Source organism: Culex pipiens, chromosome 3 (assembly GCF_016801865.2).
Source record: "Culex pipiens pallens isolate TS chromosome 3, TS_CPP_V2, whole genome shotgun sequence".
In the NCBI taxonomy this organism is placed as follows: domain Eukaryota; kingdom Metazoa; phylum Arthropoda; class Insecta; order Diptera; family Culicidae; genus Culex; species Culex pipiens.
Genome location: NC_068939.1, coordinates 157,793,926 through 157,813,036, shown reverse-complemented (window position 1 = coordinate 157,813,036; position 19,111 = coordinate 157,793,926). Strand labels below are relative to the sequence as shown.

The following is a 19,111-nucleotide window of genomic DNA, read 5'->3' as shown; positions in this document are numbered from 1 at the left end:
CTTAAAAAAAGTTCAGCGGCTTTATTTTTTTTTTGTCATTTGATTTATTGGGGGACAAAAATTATAAATAAAATTGTTAATGGCATAATAATGTTTCGAAAATGTTTTTGGCTCAAATTTGGGCGTGTTTTTTAGTAACATCCGCTACATCTTGAGTCAAAATTAAATTGCAGTTTTTTTTTAGTCTGAGTCTATAATGTTTTACGTAGCATGTTGCAACTAGAAGTTTTATTATAGTTTTATTTCAAAAAAAGTTCAAAATTTAAAAAAAATATTACTGTAAAAATAAGTGAACAAAATAATACAAGCAAAAAATGTATGTAAGAGTTTGTAAATATACAAAAATGTATCGTGGCATTATTTTTAACATTACTGTTTGCAAAAAAGGATTCTTATAAGAAAACGAAATTTAATGTGAATCAAAACCCAGATAAAGATTTAAACTTAAATTCATAAAATAGAAAAATTACAACTGTTCAATGAAAACTAGAAACTATTCAAATGTATGAAAATCTTTGCAGATAAACATTGAAGATTGTAATCACGAACTACGATTCGACAAACCATTCCACTTTCAGTGTTGATTTATTTTACTCGTTTAGCCAGTATCGCAGTAATTAATCAAACCAGCAGCGATTGCTATCGCCAAGCACAAGTTACTAGTAACGTGTTGCTGAAGCTTTCGAATTTATGAAGGCACAGCTGATTTCCTGAATCAAGGCAACACGTTAGCACATCTGCTTCCGTTCATAGTTAGCCTTTGTACATAGCGACGAGGTGGCCGAGAGGTTAAGGCGTTGGACTGCTAATCCAATGTGCTCTGCACGCGTGGGTTCGAATCCCATCCTCGTCGGAGAAACTTTTTTGTTCTCTTTTTTGTTTATTAAAATTCAGTAATTTAACCTTCACCATCTGTCAAATTATAACCTGAAGCAAAAATCGGTCTTTTGAAAATTGTTGAGATTAGTAAAATTATTGCAACAGAAAGCATAAGAATGTGAGCCTTTATTTCCGATTTCAAGAAGTACAAATTGTTTCCTTCCCTTTGTTCCGCATGTTAAAACTCTTCACCAAGGTAGAAACCTGTATGTGTGTGTGTGCGATTTGATGGCAGGTTCGTAACGTATGATTATCGGATAGTTTTCTCGGACGGCTCTCTTATGATGTTCCTGCCTTCTTTTTATTCACTTTATTTTTTCTGTATTTTTACCACACACACTCTACCACATAATTATTGGCATCTTTGCTCGCCGCAGCTTGTCCTTCGCAAAAGGGGGCAATATCAACTCAACGAGCAGGCTCGACGGAAAAAGCTCCGACAAGTTCCGAGCATCGACAATGACTGTGTTTTTTTTTTTCATTTTGCAAACTAAACATTTACATCAGGGTAGATAAATTAGAAAAATTAAACAATACAATAAAAAAATTAAAATGATAATTATAATAATTTGAAAATGTCAGAATTTATGTTAAAGAATAAACAAAGATAAGATAAGAGAAGAGAATAAATAAAAATAATAATTTCTGCAAATTGAACAAGTCAATAATTTTCAAACATCCCAAAATAATTTCAACAATTACACCATATGTCGACAGTCGACGTCGCCTTGAACGACCCATCATCAAACCAAACGCGTGCTCTCCGTGAGCTCCTCTGTCAAGTCTTAAGGGAAACCCCTTTTAAGAGCATGTCTTCCCCTCTTCCGTTCCCAATCTCTCTCGAGTCGTTCTGGCATTATCTGGTCGATTCAGATGCCATCAGCAGCTACCTAACTTCACTTCGGAGTGAGGACGTCAGTCAGATTCGATCCCTCAAAAAGGAACAGAAAAAAGAGTCGATCAAAATTGAGCGTCTTATTATGATCCTTTTTGCTTGGAACTCGCGAACAAAGCGGAACCGTTTTCAATATTTTGATGCACGCAATATGGGGTTCACTTTTGTCCTGATGTTTTATTTTTTTGAGAATAAAAAGGAAAATTAAAGGATGCAGAAAAAAAACATGTGGTGAGCGGCTACGGTTTCAAATTATACGGTAATTGATAGCCGTATTTTGTGAGGTTTGAAGAAATATGTCCAGCTTAAAATATGAAGCAATTTGCTGGATTCGGGTGGTCGAAACAACGAAGATAGAATTGAGTACTCTTCCGAGAATCTTCATTATTTAGTTAGAAAACCTATTTAATAAGTTATAATTTATTAGTAATAAGAATTAAGCTCAGCAGAACACATAGAACGAAAAAATAAGTGTAAAATAATTACTATAAAACAAGCTCTTCCCGGCAAACTTCGTCCTGCCCTTTTTTGGTGTCCTGACGTTTCTTGTTTGTTTGCTAATTCAGCCTCCTGTGATCAAAATTTGATTTTACGTAACATTTCCCATACAATCTGCAGAGTTTCCGGAATCGGTTCCAGAGTGGCCAAAGTTGTAACTTTTTGGCGTAAGAACCTTCCTTGAACTTATACGAACCCAACGCAACAAAGAGCACCCCGATCCGACGCTCCGTATTGAACTGATTCGCGTTCGAACAAAACCGTCGAAATTTTTTATATATATAGATAGATTGTAATTTGGGTGTTTGAAAATTTGCTCCGGGTGATTTTTTTCGTCTTCCGTCATATCGCGAATTTTAATATTTGAAGAGTTAACGGTACCGGTTTCCGGATTCCGGTTTGATTATTTGCTTTTTGTGTGGTCAAGTAGGAGTTTTCTAAAGTGAATAAGAGGAAGAAATTTACTTTGCCGAAGAAGAAAAGTGGTTGAAGGGCACCGGCTCCGGCACCGGAGGTGTGTCGCGGAAGAAGCTTTTGGAGGTGGCTGGAGAATAGAAGTCCCGGTGGTGACAGCATCTCCCGGCCGAAGACTGTCCGGTTGAAAGCAAGAACGGGAGAAAAGCAAGAAAGAAGATTGGGGGGAGGGGGGGGGGGGGGTGAAGTTCAATTTTGAGAAGAAGGAAGAATCTGTAGCAAACTGGAGTGAAAGAAAAAACGTTTGTAAGGAAGTGTTTCAAGATAATTTTGGCAATTTTGTGGATTTGCCAAATTGTTGTAGTGCTGGGAAGGTTAATTTTTTTATGTGTTTTGGTTTCATTTGGTTTTTATTTTGTTTCTTTTTGAGAAAGTTTTAAGTTGTTTGGGGGTTGCTTAGCAACTTAATTTTTGTTAGTTTTGGATTGTTATTGCAAGTGCCTACTGTTGGGATTGTTATCAACTCAAGCGTTCCTGGTTTTGAAGAGGTTGAAGCAAAATTTTGGTGAGTGCGTTCCGATTATTGGGTTATATTTTTGATACAAGGTTTTAACGTTTTGGTTTAATACAAATTTATTTAAAATGGAAATTGTTACAATAATTTTGAATAACTTGGAGGTGCTTGCAAAATTATTTTAAATAAACTCATTAAAAAGTTCGTTGATTGACCAAATTAGTCGTAACAGTGAAGCTTTTCGTCTTGCAAATTTATCTATTGATGGGTTTGGAAATTTACTATCGATGGTTTTTTATAGTGACGAGAACGTATCTGATATTAAAAGGGAAAATTGTTACAACCTGAGGGGTTTTGGGATAAATGATGAAATAATATTAATGCTACAGTTAGTTGGTATTATTTTTAAAGCTGATTTATTTATTTATCAAGTTGCCAAATTTCCTGCACAGATCAAACTTGATGTTAGTATTTGCAATTTAATTTGATATATTACTTTTCACACAGCATAAAGCGGGCAGTCTGATTTTTGGAAGTATATTGGACATGAAATTTTGTGGTTTAACTAATGATTCAACGAAAAAGAATGTTTGCCATTTTGACAATAAAATTCGTCGTAAATGCTAGTGGTTATGAACTAATGTTTTTGGCTCGGAGAATAAAGTGAAGGTAAAGTTCATTGAATTAGGAAATGATACTTTAATTAAAGCTTTGCTGGATCAAATTCATGGAAGAAATATTAATCTGAAGTTTGCTTCGAATGACGTTTCTCAGTTTAGAAAGAATTTAGCATCTTAATGGTTCGGTCGGTCTTGTTTTTTCAACTCTCAAAGACTTGGTATGTGACATTTTGAATTATGATATTTTGTTGAGTATAGATATGTTGTGGATAATTGCTGCAATGTTTAAGAAATGTATTGTAGTTTATTCTAAAGATGCTCCACCTAAAGTATACAGGTTGAGTGAATTTGACAATGGTGATTACTGGAGATTATTTGTACTGATTGATAGAGATAGTTATCATTTTTATAGTGTTTTAAGCATTCTACCTGATTCAAATGAAGGTTTTTTTTTGTTTTGCCTTTCTTACTAAAGAAAGGTATAGGTTTTACTTTAAGCCAGGACGTCATTTCCATCTTCGTAAATATGTCGATTCAGCATGAATTTTAAGCGGAAAAATCGCCAAAAAATCACACTGCATCGATTTTCGACGCTCTATCGATTCACCTTGACAGAACTCGTCTATCTCGAACACTCGAATTTTGAGAAAATAAATTCCGTGGAGGTCGAGTGATGTTCGTATGTGGTAAAATTTTGCAAAATTTTGTGTCGCGCCGTTCTCAGCTCCCATATATCCGATTTCGATTCTTCTAAATGCAGATGAAAGCTAGTGTGCTGAACCTGGGCGAGTTGCCGCGCAAATTTCGAAATATCCATCTGTTTTCGGATGCGGCCAGACTTTTCAACAAAATACACAGTTTTCAAATGAAAATATGGTCAAATTTTTTCATTTTCATATATTTTATTTATCTCAAAAATTGCATTATTCGAGCCCTACAACCTCCCAAATTTTCATCCAGATTCATAATATGGTTCTGGAGTTAGAGCCGTTTGATTGACCTACCATAAGAAAAAAAATCCCTAAAAAAAGGTAAAAGCCCACCTGGTGACCTTCGCCAACATTTTTCATTTCTGATTTTATTCGAAATTTCTTGCTACATTCATAGTACAGACCATGAGTGAGCATCTGAAACAAATTCGACATCGATCGACAATCCCGATCAATTTTTAGAACGATTTACTTTTTGCCTTTCTTACTAAAGAAAGGTATAGGTTTTACTTTAAGCCAGGACGTCATTTCCATCTTCGTAAATATGTCGATTCAGCATGAATTTTAAGCGGAAAAATCGCCAAAAAATCACACTGCATCGATTTTCGACGCTCTATCGATTCACCTTGACAGAACTCGTCTATCTCGAACACTCGAATTTTGAGAAAATAAATTCCGTGGAGGTCGAGTGATGTTCGTATGTGGTAAAATTTTGCAAAATTTTGTGTCGCGCCGTTCTCAGCTCCCATATATCCGATTTCGATTCTTCTAAATGCAGATGAAAGCTAGTGTGCTGAACCTGGGCGAGTTGCCGCGCAAATTTCGAAATATCCATCTGTTTTCGGATGCGGCCAGACTTTTCAACAAAATACACAGTTTTCAAATGAAAATATGGTCAAATTTTTTCATTTTCATATATTTTATTTATCTCAAAAATTGCATTATTCGAGCCCTACAACCTCCCAAATTTTCATCCAGATTCATAATATGGTTCTGGAGTTAGAGCCGTTTGATTGACCTACCATAAGAAAAAAAATCCCTAAAAAAAGGTAAAAGCCCACCTGGTGACCTTCGCCAACATTTTTCATTTCTGATTTTATTCGAAATTTCTTGCTACATTCATAGTACAGACCATGAGTGAGCATCTGAAACAAATTCGACATCGATCGACAATCCCGATCAATTTTTAGAACGATTTACTTTTTGCCTTTCTTACTAAAGAAAGGTATAGGTTTTACTTTAAGCCAGGACGTCATTTCCATCTTCGTAAATATGTCGATTCAGCATGAATTTTAAGCGGAAAAATCGCCAAAAAATCACACTGCATCGATTTTCGACGCTCTATCGATTCACCTTGACAGAACTCGTCTATCTCGAACACTCGAATTTTGAGAAAATAAATTCCGTGGAGGTCGAGTGATGTTCGTATGTGGTAAAATTTTGCAAAATTTTGTGTCGCGCCGTTCTCAGCTCCCATATATCCGATTTCGATTCTTCTAAATGCAGATGAAAGCTAGTGTGCTGAACCTGGGCGAGTTGCCGCGCAAATTTCGAAATATCCATCTGTTTTCGGATGCGGCCAGACTTTTCAACAAAATACACAGTTTTCAAATGAAAATATGGTCAAATTTTTTCATTTTCATATATTTTATTTATCTCAAAAATTGCATTATTCGAGCCCTACAACCTCCCAAATTTTCATCCAGATTCATAATATGGTTCTGGAGTTAGAGCCGTTTGATTGACCTACCATAAGAAAAAAAATCCCTAAAAAAAGGTAAAAGCCCACCTGGTGACCTTCACCAACATTTTTCATTTCTGATTTTATTCGAAATTTCTTGCTACATTCATAGTACAGACCATGAGTGAGCATCTGAAACAAATTCGACATCGATCGACAATCCCGATCAATTTTTAGAACGATTTACTTTTTGCCTTTCTTACTAAAGAAAGGTATAGGTTTTACTTTAAGCCAGGACGTCATTTCCATCTTCGTAAATATGTCGATTCAGCATGAATTTTAAGCGGAAAAATCGCCAAAAAATCACACTGCATCGATTTTCGACGCTCTATCGATTCACCTTGACAGAACTCGTCTATCTCGAACACTCGAATTTTGAGAAAATAAATTCCGTGGAGGTCGAGTGATGTTCGTATGTGGTAAAATTTTGCAAAATTTTGTGTCGCGCCGTTCTCAGCTCCCATATATCCGATTTCGATTCTTCTAAATGCAGATGAAAGCTAGTGTGCTGAACCTGGGCGAGTTGCCGCGCAAATTTCGAAATATCCATCTGTTTTCGGATGCGGCCAGACTTTTCAACAAAATACACAGTTTTCAAATGAAAATATGGTCAAATTTTTTCATTTTCATATATTTTATTTATCTCAAAAATTGCATTATTCGAGCCCTACAACCTCCCAAATTTTCATCCAGATTCATAATATGGTTCTGGAGTTAGAGCCGTTTGATTGACCTACCATAAGAAAAAAAATCCCTAAAAAAAGGTAAAAGCCCACCTGGTGACCTTCGCCAACATTTTTCATTTCTGATTTTATTCGAAATTTCTTGCTACATTCATAGTACAGACCATGAGTGAGCATCTGAAACAAATTCGACATCGATCGACAATCCCGATCAATTTTTAGAACGATTTACTTTTTGCCTTTCTTACTAAAGAAAGGTATAGGTTTTACTTTAAGCCAGGACGTCATTTCCATCTTCGTAAATATGTCGATTCAGCATGAATTTTAAGCGGAAAAATCGCCAAAAAATCACACTGCATCGATTTTCGACGCTCTATCGATTCACCTTGACAGAACTCGTCTATCTCGAACACTCGAATTTTGAGAAAATAAATTCCGTGGAGGTCGAGTGATGTTCGTATGTGGTAAAATTTTGCAAAATTTTGTGTCGCGCCGTTCTCAGCTCCCATATATCCGATTTCGATTCTTCTAAATGCAGATGAAAGCTAGTGTGCTGAACCTGGGCGAGTTGCCGCGCAAATTTCGAAATATCCATCTGTTTTCGGATGCGGCCAGACTTTTCAACAAAATACACAGTTTTCAAATGAAAATATGGTCAAATTTTTTCATTTTCATATATTTTATTTATCTCAAAAATTGCATTATTCGAGCCCTACAACCTCCCAAATTTTCATCCAGATTCATAATATGGTTCTGGAGTTAGAGCCGTTTGATTGACCTACCATAAGAAAAAAAATCCCTAAAAAAAGGTAAAAGCCCACCTGGTGACCTTCGCCAACATTTTTCATTTCTGATTTTATTCGAAATTTCTTGCTACATTCATAGTACAGACCATGAGTGAGCATCTGAAACAAATTCGACATCGATCGACAATCCCGATCAATTTTTAGAACGATTTACTTTTTGCCTTTCTTACTAAAGAAAGGTATAGGTTTTACTTTAAGCCAGGACGTCATTTCCATCTTCGTAAATATGTCGATTCAGCATGAATTTTAAGCGGAAAAATCGCCAAAAAATCACACTGCATCGATTTTCGACGCTCTATCGATTCACCTTGACAGAACTCGTCTATCTCGAACACTCGAATTTTGAGAAAATAAATTCCGTGGAGGTCGAGTGATGTTCGTATGTGGTAAAATTTTGCAAAATTTTGTGTCGCGCCGTTCTCAGCTCCCATATATCCGATTTCGATTCTTCTAAATGCAGATGAAAGCTAGTGTGCTGAACCTGGGCGAGTTGCCGCGCAAATTTCGAAATATCCATCTGTTTTCGGATGCGGCCAGACTTTTCAACAAAATACACAGTTTTCAAATGAAAATATGGTCAAATTTTTTCATTTTCATATATTTTATTTATCTCAAAAATTGCATTATTCGAGCCCTACAACCTCCCAAATTTTCATCCAGATTCATAATATGGTTCTGGAGTTAGAGCCGTTTGATTGACCTACCATAAGAAAAAAATCCCTAAAAAAAGGTAAAAGCCCACCTGGTGACCTTCGCCAACATTTTTCATTTCTGATTTTATTCGAAATTTCTTGCTACATTCATAGTACAGACCATGAGTGAGCATCTGAAACAAATTCGACATCGATCGACAATCCCGATCAATTTTTAGAACGATTTACTTTTTGCCTTTCTTACTAAAGAAAGGTATAGGTTTTACTTTAAGCCAGGACGTCATTTCCATCTTCGTAAATATGTCGATTCAGCATGAATTTTAAGCGGAAAAATCGCCAAAAAATCACACTGCATCGATTTTCGACGCTCTATCGATTCACCTTGACAGAACTCGTCTATCTCGAACACTCGAATTTTGAGAAAATAAATTCCGTGGAGGTCGAGTGATGTTCGTATGTGGTAAAATTTTGCAAAATTTTGTGTCGCGCCGTTCTCAGCTCCCATATATCCGATTTCGATTCTTCTAAATGCAGATGAAAGCTAGTGTGCTGAACCTGGGCGAGTTGCCGCGCAAATTTCGAAATATCCATCTGTTTTCGGATGCGGCCAGACTTTTCAACAAAATACACAGTTTTCAAATGAAAATATGGTCAAATTTTTTCATTTTCATATATTTTATTTATCTCAAAAATTGCATTATTCGAGCCCTACAACCTCCCAAATTTTCATCCAGATTCATAATATGGTTCTGGAGTTAGAGCCGTTTGATTGACCTACCATAAGAAAAAAAATCCCTAAAAAAAGGTAAAAGCCCACCTGGTGACCTTCGCCAACATTTTTCATTTCTGATTTTATTCGAAATTTCTTGCTACATTCATAGTACAGACCATGAGTGAGCATCTGAAACAAATTCGACATCGATCGACAATCCCGATCAATTTTTAGAACGATTTACTTTTTGCCTTTCTTACTAAAGAAAGGTATAGGTTTTACTTTAAGCCAGGACGTCATTTCCATCTTCGTAAATATGTCGATTCAGCATGAATTTTAAGCGGAAAAATCGCCAAAAAATCACACTGCATCGATTTTCGACGCTCTATCGATTCACCTTGACAGAACTCGTCTATCTCGAACACTCGAATTTTGAGAAAATAAATTCCGTGGAGGTCGAGTGATGTTCGTATGTGGTAAAATTTTGCAAAATTTTGTGTCGCGCCGTTCTCAGCTCCCATATATCCGATTTCGATTCTTCTAAATGCAGATGAAAGCTAGTGTGCTGAACCTGGGCGAGTTGCCGCGCAAATTTCGAAATATCCATCTGTTTTCGGATGCGGCCAGACTTTTCAACAAAATACACAGTTTTCAAATGAAAATATGGTCAAATTTTTTCATTTTCATATATTTTATTTATCTCAAAAATTGCATTATTCGAGCCCTACAACCTCCCAAATTTTCATCCAGATTCATAATATGGTTCTGGAGTTAGAGCCGTTTGATTGACCTACCATAAGAAAAAAAATCCCTAAAAAAAGGTAAAAGCCCACCTGGTGACCTTCGCCAACATTTTTCATTTCTGATTTTATTCGAAATTTCTTGCTACATTCATAGTACAGACCATGAGTGAGCATCTGAAACAAATTCGACATCGATCGACAATCCCGATCAATTTTTAGAACGATTTACTTTTTGCCTTTCTTACTAAAGAAAGGTATAGGTTTTACTTTAAGCCAGGACGTCATTTCCATCTTCGTAAATATGTCGATTCAGCATGAATTTTAAGCGGAAAAATCGCCAAAAAATCACACTGCATCGATTTTCGACGCTCTATCGATTCACCTTGACAGAACTCGTCTATCTCGAACACTCGAATTTTGAGAAAATAAATTCCGTGGAGGTCGAGTGATGTTCGTATGTGGTAAAATTTTGCAAAATTTTGTGTCGCGCCGTTCTCAGCTCCCATATATCCGATTTCGATTCTTCTAAATGCAGATGAAAGCTAGTGTGCTGAACCTGGGCGAGTTGCCGCGCAAATTTCGAAATATCCATCTGTTTTCGGATGCGGCCAGACTTTTCAACAAAATACACAGTTTTCAAATGAAAATATGGTCAAATTTTTTCATTTTCATATATTTTATTTATCTCAAAAATTGCATTATTCGAGCCCTACAACCTCCCAAATTTTCATCCAGATTCATAATATGGTTCTGGAGTTAGAGCCGTTTGATTGACCTACCATAAGAAAAAAAATCCCTAAAAAAAGGTAAAAGCCCACCTGGTGACCTTCGCCAACATTTTTCATTTCTGATTTTATTCGAAATTTCTTGCTACATTCATAGTACAGACCATGAGTGAGCATCTGAAACAAATTCGACATCGATCGACAATCCCGATCAATTTTTAGAACGATTTACTTTTTGCCTTTCTTACTAAAGAAAGGTATAGGTTTTACTTTAAGCCAGGACGTCATTTCCATCTTCGTAAATATGTCGATTCAGCATGAATTTTAAGCGGAAAAATCGCCAAAAAATCACACTGCATCGATTTTCGACGCTCTATCGATTCACCTTGACAGAACTCGTCTATCTCGAACACTCGAATTTTGAGAAAATAAATTCCGTGGAGGTCGAGTGATGTTCGTATGTGGTAAAATTTTGCAAAATTTTGTGTCGCGCCGTTCTCAGCTCCCATATATCCGATTTCGATTCTTCTAAATGCAGATGAAAGCTAGTGTGCTGAACCTGGGCGAGTTGCCGCGCAAATTTCGAAATATCCATCTGTTTTCGGATGCGGCCAGACTTTTCAACAAAATACACAGTTTTCAAATGAAAATATGGTCAAATTTTTTCATTTTCATATATTTTATTTATCTCAAAAATTGCATTATTCGAGCCCTACAACCTCCCAAATTTTCATCCAGATTCATAATATGGTTCTGGAGTTAGAGCCGTTTGATTGACCTACCATAAGAAAAAAAATCCATTCCAGTTTGACAGCTCGCCCAGAGCAGACGTGTGTCCTTTGATTGGAGCTTAGCGCGTTTTTGACGGTGTTTTTTTTTCAACTTTCGCCGACGGCCATGGCGGCGGCCGCGACGGCGGAGAGTGAGTGGACGGAGCACAGGGCTGAGGATGGAAGGCTGTACTACTGGAACGCGGCCTTAAGGAAAAGTGTGTGGGAGAAACCGGACGGGTTTCAACCCAAGAGGCAGGCGGCGACGAGCATGGAGGTGGAAGACTCCGAAGGAGGAGGAGAGGACGGGGGCGAATTTCGTCCGGTGGTCAAGGTTCGCCGCAGGAAGGCTAAGGAGGAGATCAACGTCGGCGATGGCGGCAACGACGGCGATGTGGAGAAACTTCTCAGCAACAACAAATTCAGCCCGCTAGCGGAGGAGAGCAACAACATCAACAATGCGAACCCAGGAGCAGAAAAAACCATCCCCGTGGTACCAGCAACCGGCAAGTCGGCCGGGGAGAAGAAGCAGCCGCCGCTAGTGGTGAAAGAAATGAGCTTCGCCCGCCTTGCGAAGGTGATGTCGTCATGTGATGTCCAGCCGGAACACAAACTGACGCGGTACGGCACAAAAATTACGTGCTTCTCGAACGACGACTTCGACACGGTGCAAGCCCACCTGACGAAGAACAAGGTGCAGTTCTACACGCACGGAAAGCGCAGTGCGAGACCGCACCGGGTAGTAATGCGAGGTCTCCCGAACGTGGAACCGGATTACATCAAGGAGCTGCTCAAGACGGAACATCAGCTGGACGTCTTGGCAGTACACGCCATCAGGCGGAAGCAGCAGCTTCCCGCCATCGATGAGACGCCTTTCATCGTGCTCTTTCCCAAGGAGCACACCAGTATCAAGGAGTTGAGTAACAAGGTGAAGAAAGTGGGACCAGTCGTCGTCCGGTGGGTGGCCTACCGCAACAAAGAACCGCACGTGACCCAGTGCAAGAACTGCTTGCAGTTTGGTCACGGAACCAGTAACTGCCATCTCAAGCCCAGGTGCAGCAGCTGTGGGGGTCCCCACAGCACAGAAAAGTGCAAAGCAGAAGAAACGCAAGCCAAGAAGTGTGTCAACTGTTCTGGATCCCACGAGGGTCTGGACCGCAGCTGTCCCAAACGTGCGCAGTTCATCCAGTCGAGGCAGCAGGCGTCCAAGCCAAAGCCGCCAGCATGGAAAAAAGACAAACAGACTCCGGCAGGAGCTGTGTTTACCGCGGCGGATTTTCCTCCGCTACCTGGAGCGGTACCGGAAGAGAAACATCCTCGTCCCGCAGGAAGAAGTAGCGAAAATACTGGCGCCGGCGCCGGTGCAACCCCGAAAGAGCAACAAGGTGAACGGATGCTGTACAGCGAGTCGGAGCTGTGGGCCATTTACCGAGAGTACAGAGTTCGCTTGAGGCAGTGCAAGACACCCGAGGAACAGATTGACGTGATCGCACACTTGCTGACACATGGCACGAGAAAATGATCATCTAATTCAGTTACAGTTTTTTTTTATTCTATTATATATTATTTGTTGTACTCTTGATCCTCGGTCCTAACCTGGTCGCAGCACCTAAAAGGACCTAATAAAAATAAGTTGTGAAGAAAAAAAAAAAAGAAAAAAAATCCCTAAAAAAAGGTAAAAGCCCACCTGGTGACCTTCGCCAACATTTTTCATTTCTGATTTTATTCGAAATTTCTTGCTACATTCATAGTACAGACCATGAGTGAGCATCTGAAACAAATTCGACATCGATCGACAATCCCGATCAATTTTTAGAACGATTTACTTTTTGCCTTTCTTACTAAAGAAAGGTATAGGTTTTACTTTAAGCCAGGACGTCATTTCCATCTTCGTAAATATGTCGATTCAGCATGAATTTTAAGCGGAAAAATCGCCAAAAAATCACGATTTTCGACGCTTCGTCGCCAAGTCGACAAGTTGTCAAGTTGAGCTTCGAATACTGGCGCGAGAATGCTGGCGCATCTATTTTGTGGCTCGATTTATACTCATTTTGTAGTAACTTGTCTACCGATGTTTCCTTCAATATGTAAGATATCGTAGCTTTTCGGTTTCTTTTGCCCTGTCCGTTTTTGCATAACTGTCCAATGTTTATGCAAAAACCTTTGTGACATAGGACATTCATCTGGCTACAATCAACTTGTTTCCCGTGCGCTTCTAAAATCGCCTAAATGTAGACTTCATTTTCGTAAGTTTATTTAACAGGGTTCATTGGATTCCAATAGGAGCTTTCTAAGCTTTTCATCGTTTATATCGTTTTCAGAGTGTTCAATGCTGGCGACTCCAATGGCTTTCTTCCTAAGGTTCTCGCGATTGAGTGTGTAGTGGTGCGGTTGTTAAAAATAGCTATCTCTGACTCTGTCACTCTCGTAGAAGCTGAAACCGCGGTGTGCGTTTTTGGGAAGCTTGCTATGATCGCGTTTGTCATAATCGCTTGTTTGATTAGAAACGTACAAACATATTGTACGATTAAAAATATTCTTTTGGTGAAAATTGCGTTTTTTATTTCTTTTGGAAATCATATCATTCATAATACTCATAATATCATCATAATACTTTGCTTTCATCATAAGACTTTCTTTTGTGCTGACGTTATAAATAAACAAAGTTGATGTTATTAATTGAAAGAAGTTCTACCATTGTTATATTCTTTAGTAAGAAAGGCTCTTTCTCACCCCAGGTGGGATTAAATCGGGTTTTTTTTTATGGTTCGGTTCTTCCTGTAACTGATTTGTGTAATTCAAATAATATTATTAGTCATTCAGATGTTGGTTTGGATCAATTATATTTTGCAGCTTGCTTTGAAAATAATGTAAATTTGCGTATAAAGAAAATTGATTGATTGACCAGTTGAATAGATTTGGTTATTCCTTTGATTTTAACTTAGATTTTATTTTTGAGTTTAGGAGCAACATTGCCGATTTTATGTATTTAAAGTTTTTAAGGTATTTAAAGTATTTAAAGTATTTTAAGTATTTAAAGTATTCAAAGTATTTAAAGTTTTTAAAGTATTTCAAGTATTTAATGTATTTAAAGAATTTAAAATATTTAAAGTATTTAAAGTATTTAAAGTATTTGAAGAATTTAAAATATTTAAAGTATTTAAAGTATTTAATGTATTTAAAGAATTTGAAATATTTAAAGTTTTAAACGTATTTAAAGTATTTAAAGTATTTACAGAATTTAAAATATTTAAAGTATTTAAAGTATCTAAAGTATTTAAAGTATATAGATTATTTAAAGTATTTAAAGTATCAAAAATATTTAAGTATTTTATGTATTTAAAGCATTTAACTTGTGAGGAATATTGAGCTTAGTTTGCTATTCATCTGCATTGACTATTTCTTATTCCTGATTTTCTGTTCTTCTTTTGCTCTCTACCATCTGTCTCTTTTATGTCCTTGTGAGGGGATCATCGATCCATCCGCATTGACATACTATTTTTTCATCTTTTTTTTTTATCTTTCTTTACATTTTCATTGCTTTTTTCACACTTACTACCAGTCTTTGTGAGGGGATACTGAGCTCGATTTGCTCTCCATCCGCATTGACCTATTCTCATCTATGATTTTCCTTTTTATCAGTAGTTAGAACCAAAGCCGGGGATTGGGGAGGGAGCATCAGGGCAGTGGACGGTATGCTGTAATGGCGGAGACTGGATGTGGATAGTGGAAGACCAAAACTACGTCAAAAGGGGGAAATAGTTGAGTAATTGTACAATTCTTCAGGATTGTCTAATTACTACATCTATTGACCTCTGTCAGTTTCCAGCTGTCTGCCGCGCCCTTTTAGGCCCCCAACAGGGTGCGAGCCCTGTTTTTCAGCTTTGTCAGACTTTTTTCGGAGTTATTGGAGGTTACTGTCGGAAGGAGATTCTCATCCCTTGAGGACACCGTGAGTGATTTTGCTTGTTCGCGTCCAACCACCCCCTTTTGGCCCTTCATACGGCAGTAATTTGAAGATGCTCCCTTTAAGTCTGAGCCACTGTAATTCTAGGCAACCGCTACATAGGTCATCCTTGTGGCCCTGTTGGTAATCACATCAAATCAAATCAAAATCAAAAATATAGATAGATTGTAATTTTAATAAAAGGGTTTAGATTTCAATTTTATTATTTAGATAAAACTGATCAAGCTATAGACGTTTCCAGGTAATAACAACTAATTTTGTAGTTTTTAAAGCTTAACACATTTTTAAGGAAAAAAGTTCTGCAAAAAATATAGTTACCAATACATCACCAGTTGAAAAAAGAGGGCATATTCTCAATGAATATTACCCATTGCAATGGGATGCATTGTTCACACAACTTAACATTTAAGAATATCAGCAACCAGCAGTCCGATCACAATATCAAAAAGAGGAAAATTAACGTCATGATTTGAATACCCGGACGCTTCGAAACCCGGACACTTCAACTTGTTTTATCAATTATTTGGATATAAGTTCGCATTATGAATGTCAAAACTGTGTTATTTGATGAATTCCAACATCAACTCTCATTTAAAGTTTGCTTGAACGCTGTAGTTAATGCCAAAACAATTAAATAAAATAAAATTATAAGTTTACCAAAAATGCGAAACATTTCAACTGAAATATATCATAGGCGTCCGAAGCACCGGGAAGGCAAAGCAGAAATTTATGTTTTTGATTTCCTTAAATTCTAGCAAATTTTTATATAAACTATCGATTGTATTGATGTTAACAGCTTATTTGAGACCTAAAGAATGCCATTCACTAACATTTCAGTCCAAATTTGTGCGATTCATAAGCAAAATCGAGTGTCCGGAATTCGAAGCAAAAGTGTCCGGATTTCGAATCAGCTTTTAACAGTGTCCGGGATTCGAAGCACAACAAGTAATTTAATTTTCAAATTCTGATGAAAACTTGTTAAAAAATACATATTTAGCATGCATTCTCTTAAAACTGACTGTTTATAATAAATCTTGATGGTATTTCTACATTTCCAACTTATTACATGTTTTTTTTTGTCAGCTATAACAAAAATAATATGGTACTAAGTGTCCGGATTTCGAATCATGACGTGACAGGAAATTTTCTAAGCTTTTCTGAATTATTTTATTTTTGGAATTTAACTTTAAGTAATAAAAAAACAAATGTTTTTTTTCGTGTAACATTTTTTCTGAAGAGTCCTAATATCAACCTACAACTTTGCCAAAGACTTGACTTGATCATACAGATTTTCAAACATTCACATGCCCATTTTCTATGACCAGCCCACAATATTGAATGGAGACTTTTATGGCGAAACCAATGTTTCAATCGGAAATTGGACAAAAAAGCGCATGGTTCAGATCATTTCTTGGATTGCCATCAGTTTTTTTTTCGAAGCTTCCCGGTGACAAAAACATTTAAAATATGTGCAACAGCTTTATATGAAACAAATATTTTGTTCGAAAATCTTTATCTTTATATTTAATTGTTTTAATAATTCATAAATTTAAAAATATTAAAAATGAACCTTAAAATTTCACTAAAAACTTAAGTTTTTTTTTAACTACTAAATACCATTTTTTTAAATACTTGTAACAATAAAAAGAACAAAACTATTGGAAAACTGTCATTTTCTGTTTTCTATTATTTTTAATCAACGAAAAGTTATAAAAAATAACTTAAACTTACCAGCTTAAACTGATAAATGTATATCTAAGTCTCTTCAATAATTTTTTATTTCAGAAACTATTTTTCACATTTGTCCCGCAAGAGCTTCAAATTTGGCCCGCCATCCAAAAACACCTTTAATAACGTTGTGGCATAATTTCACTACTACGGATAAATTTGCGCGTGGACTATGGTCGCCCCGACAGCCGATTGTCTAGAATCCTAGACCACCAATCCTTAGGTATGAGTTCGAATTGCATCTTAATATACCCGGGCAGACGGTAACAAAATTCATGCCATTTCAATAACAAATACTGTTAAAATAACAGAAAGTATGATGGAATCTTCTTGAAAAAATCATTCTTGCATAATAGTTTAATAACAGCTTATGTTATCATAACAAAATTTGTCACTGGTCTGATATTGGTTGAAAGCAAAAAAATACTTTGGAATAACATTTTTTTTTGTTATGGAAGAATACCTCCAACTGTTATTGGGGAGCAATTCTCTGAGATTTCGGTCATTCGATTTTTTTTTGTATTTTTTAATCCGGCTGAAACTTTTTTGGTGCCTTCGGTATGCCCAAAAAAGCCATTTTGCATCATTAGTTCGTTCATATAATTTTCCATACAAATTTGAAAGCTGTCCATACAAAAATGATATGTGAAAATTTAAAAATCTGTATCTTTTGAAGGAATTTTTGATCGATTTGGTGTCTTCGGAAAAGTTGTAGGTATGGATATGGACTACACTGAAAAAAAATAATACACGGTAAAATTTTTTTTGATGATTTTTAATTTCGCTTTTTGTCACTAAAACTTGATTTGCAAAAAAACACAATTTTAATTTTTTTTATGTTTTGATATGTTTTAGAGGACATCAAATGCCAACTTTTCAGAAATTTCCAGAATGGGCAAAAAATCTGTGACCGAGTTATGATTTTTTGAATCAATACAGATTTTTTCAAAACATCGAAATATTGGTCGCAAAAATTTTTCAACTTCAGTTTTCGATGTAAAATCAAATTTGCAATCAAAAAGTACTTTAGTGAATTTTTGATAAAGTGCACCGTTTTCAAGTTTAAGCCATTTTTAGGTTACTTTTTTGAAAATAGTCACAGTTTTTAATTTTTTTAAACTAGTGCCCATGTTTGCCCACCATTGAAAAAAATATTTTTGAAAAGCTGAGAAAATTCTCTATATTTTGCTTGATTGAACTTTGTTGATACGACCCTTAGTTGCTGAGATATTGCCATGCAAAGGTTCAAAAACTGGAAAATTGATGTTTTCTATGTCTCACCCAAACAACCCACCATTTTCTAATGTCAATATCTCAGCAACTAATGGTCTGATTTACCATGTTAAAATATGAAAAATTCGTGAAATTTTTCCAATCTTTTCGAAAAAAATATTTTCAAAAATTTAAAATCAAGGGTATCATTTCAAACTAGCCAAACATTCAATATTACGCCCTTTTGAAATGTTAGTCTTGATTTAAAAAAATTGAAAATATTTTTTTCGAAAAGATCGGAAAATTCTTCGAATGTTTCATTTTTAACATTGTTAATCGGACCAATAGTTGCTGAGATATTGACATTAGAAAATGGTGGGTTGTTTGGGTGAGACTTAGAAAACCTCAATTTTCCTGTTTTTGAACCTTTGCATGGCAATATCTCAGCTACTAAGGGTCGTATCAACAAAGTTCAATCAAGCAAAATATAGAGAATTTTCTCAGCTTTTCAAAAATATTTTTTTCAATGGTGGGCAAACATGGGCACTAATTTAAAAAAAAAATGAAAAACTGCGACTATTTTCAAAAAAGTTACCTAAAAATGGCTATAACTTGAAAACGGTGCACTTTATCAAAAATTCACTAAAGTACTTTTTGATTGCAAATTTGATTTTACATAGAAAACTGAAGTTGAAAAATTTTTGCGACCAATATTTCGATTTTTTGAAAAAAATCTGTATTAATTCAAAAAATCATAACTCGGTCACAGATTTTTTGCCCATTCTGGAAATTTCTGAAATGTTGGACGTATCGAAACATAAAAAAATAAAAAATTGTGTTT

The 19,111-nt window shown here is 36.2% G+C and overlaps 1 protein-coding gene and 1 non-coding gene across 3 annotated transcripts in view; one reads left to right on the top strand and one right to left on the bottom strand.

Annotated features, from left to right (window-relative positions):
• The window catches only part of LOC120414967 (titin-like), a 297,990-nt gene that overhangs the window by 272,819 nt on the left and 6,060 nt on the right, over positions 1-19,111 (bottom strand). The window lies entirely within an intron of this gene.
• Positions 772-853, top strand: Trnas-gcu (transfer RNA serine (anticodon GCU)). Its single transcript has one exon. It is a non-coding gene; the product is annotated as a tRNA-Ser (tRNA).